At 37.7% G+C, this 2,414-nt stretch overlaps 1 protein-coding gene across 1 annotated transcript in view; it reads right to left on the bottom strand.

The window, feature by feature from the left end:
* Nucleotides 1–1,799: 1,799 nt before the first annotated feature.
* Nucleotides 1,800–2,414, bottom strand: part of LOC138008547 (acid-sensing ion channel 2-like) — a 13,864-nt gene continuing 13,249 nt past the window's right edge. Inside the window, exon 6 of the mRNA XM_068855867.1 lies at nt 1,800–2,414. This exon is cut by the window's right edge and continues 2,517 nt beyond it. The gene's annotated coding sequence lies outside the window, so the exon portion shown is untranslated.

Genomic DNA, 2,414 nt, shown 5'->3' on the forward strand with positions numbered 1-2,414 from the left:
AACAACATAAGAAAAAGAAACAAGAGACTCAACCCGGGGAAAGGCTGTTAACCTCCGAGGCCGAACAAAAGATCGAAGTGGTTGGAAGCTTCGATAGTATCCTGTCCCGTGCTTGGACGAGTTGCCCTCGTACGAAGAAATAACGACACCTGGATTAGGACCTAGTGTGATTTTGGAATCCTTGATAGAACCAGTTGAGCCTGCCGCGGTGTCACCCACACAGACATTGAAGCCTTCTACCGTTGTGACGATGCCCTCTGCGGAACCATCACAGAGCAAGGATCCTTCTGCGAAGCTTTGTCTCTTTCACGGCACACCCTTGTGTGATTACAAACCAAATTGGACGACACCACGTCCTGTTTATACCAATTAATAATAGCCATTACAATTTCCGAGAAAAAAAAATAAATGCATTCCTTTTTCACTGTATGTCACAAATTTGTCCATTTTGGAAATCCCCAATTCGATGGGGTGAGTTGTTGTTGCTATGGTTATTGGGATAAATTCTGTAATTGGTGGATTAAGCTGAGTGCACTTAATATGATTGGCTGATGTAACTGTCCGACTTCAGGTATCCGATTACAGACAACTGCCCGATTTCACTGTCCGATTTCAACCCCACACAATAATTAGTGAAAAATAAAATTTGAGAAAATTGCAATGGTTATGATTATAACCGTAACACGATCGTTTGTGTGTAGTTTGATCACGTACGGTGATTCAAATCAACAAGATCGATTCGCGCTGCAATAGACCTTATCACGGTTTCTGAAGCCAGCTAGGTTGGAGGCAAACGCGGCTTAAATTACAGTGAATGTATATGATTTTGGCCGAATTCAAACCTCTATAACTCCGCTGCAAAAAGGCAGATTCAATACAGTTTCAACATTTTTAGTGTTTTTATTAATATCATTCAATCAAAGGAAAATTAGATCATTGCACAGGGCAGAACGTCTGAAAATTGGATATTAGAAATCTCCTCTTGTCGCTTCAAATTTCGCGGGAATTTGCATAATTTTATATGAAATTTACAAATTTCGTTTCCGGTCGTTACAGCTTGATTCTGATCGTCATACTTCACGAAAATAATCTCAATCGAATTGCAATCGACAGGATTTATAATGGTTCAAAGTCAGCAAAATTCCCGTACATTCACTGTAATTTACCCCCAACCAATATGGCGTTAGAAGCCGGGAAAAGGTCTATTTCACATTAGATTTACCTGGAAAAACGGTCAAATAGGACTCCTCTGCTCCCTGTGCGCAGGCGTGAAAAAATCTGATTGATAAATAAACATTTAAGCAGCGGCAAATCATGAACTTAGGGCTAGCAAAGAAGAAGCATTTTTTTTAAAAATGCCAAAAAAGTTTCACGTTTATCGGCCGTTTTTTCTTATGGCAGCCAGGAAAAAAACACTCGTGCGTTATGCGTCGTTATGACAAGAAGAAGATTATTCTCCTTCATATTTCCAGTCCACAAAGTAGAAGCCAAACAAATAGGTCATAGGATAGAGTTTTTTTTCCGGAATCCAGATAAGTTAATTCGGGAAACTTCTTTGGCGTTCATAGTTCATCTCAATAAAGTTTTCATTGAATTGAGTTTTTTTTCCTTCTAATTGGAAAGGAAGTGATCAAGAAATTTGATCCTGAAACTTTTAGTAAGACTTTTCCACCAAGAAAACATTTGTTAAAACAAAGACAACAAACGTAACGTCAATACTGGCGAAGAAGGTGATGGGTGAAATGTGACTTTTGTCCTCAACAAATTCAAGTTCAAGTGCAAGACATGTTAGGTCCCTTCAATGATGATATATTTTCTTGTTATTCAGCTGTTTACAATACGGCTCACAATCATTAGAAGCTACTCTGCGCTTGCAAACTCTGCCGTACAGGAAGACGATTACAAGACTTGTCTGTCTTGTTTTGAGACGCATATAATTTCGGGTTGAATTAACTAAGACATAACCGTTAAAATATATTTAATCTTTTTACACTAATTTCTGTCTTCCCAGGCCTTGTATTAAGGCCCCACGCAAGACAATTTTACCCCACCACAGTTCCAAAGTGGCTAGATTGATTTTGTGTCTCTAGGATTTCGCATCCCTTTGTATTCCAAGATTGAGGCAATTAGTATGTCACTATTTCCTTGTCGGAAATTTACAATTTTAGGAGGTTTCAAAACGAAAAAAGTAAGCCTAAATTTTGTGTATATTTTAGTTTATAGAAACATGAAGTATTTTACTTTATGATTACTTTTCTTATTTCGCAGTTTTTTAAAGTTAATTACCTTTTTGAGATTAATATCATGAATACGATCGAAGATGTCAAATTATTGAAACGTTTTTTAAAACAGTTGAAGCAGTTTTTCAAAGCAGTTAAAACTGCTCAACGAATGTGGTAAGTCTCTGTCACGTG

Source organism: Montipora foliosa, chromosome 6 (genome assembly GCF_036669935.1).
Source record: "Montipora foliosa isolate CH-2021 chromosome 6, ASM3666993v2, whole genome shotgun sequence".
Taxonomy (NCBI): Eukaryota; Metazoa; Cnidaria; class Anthozoa; order Scleractinia; family Acroporidae; genus Montipora; species Montipora foliosa.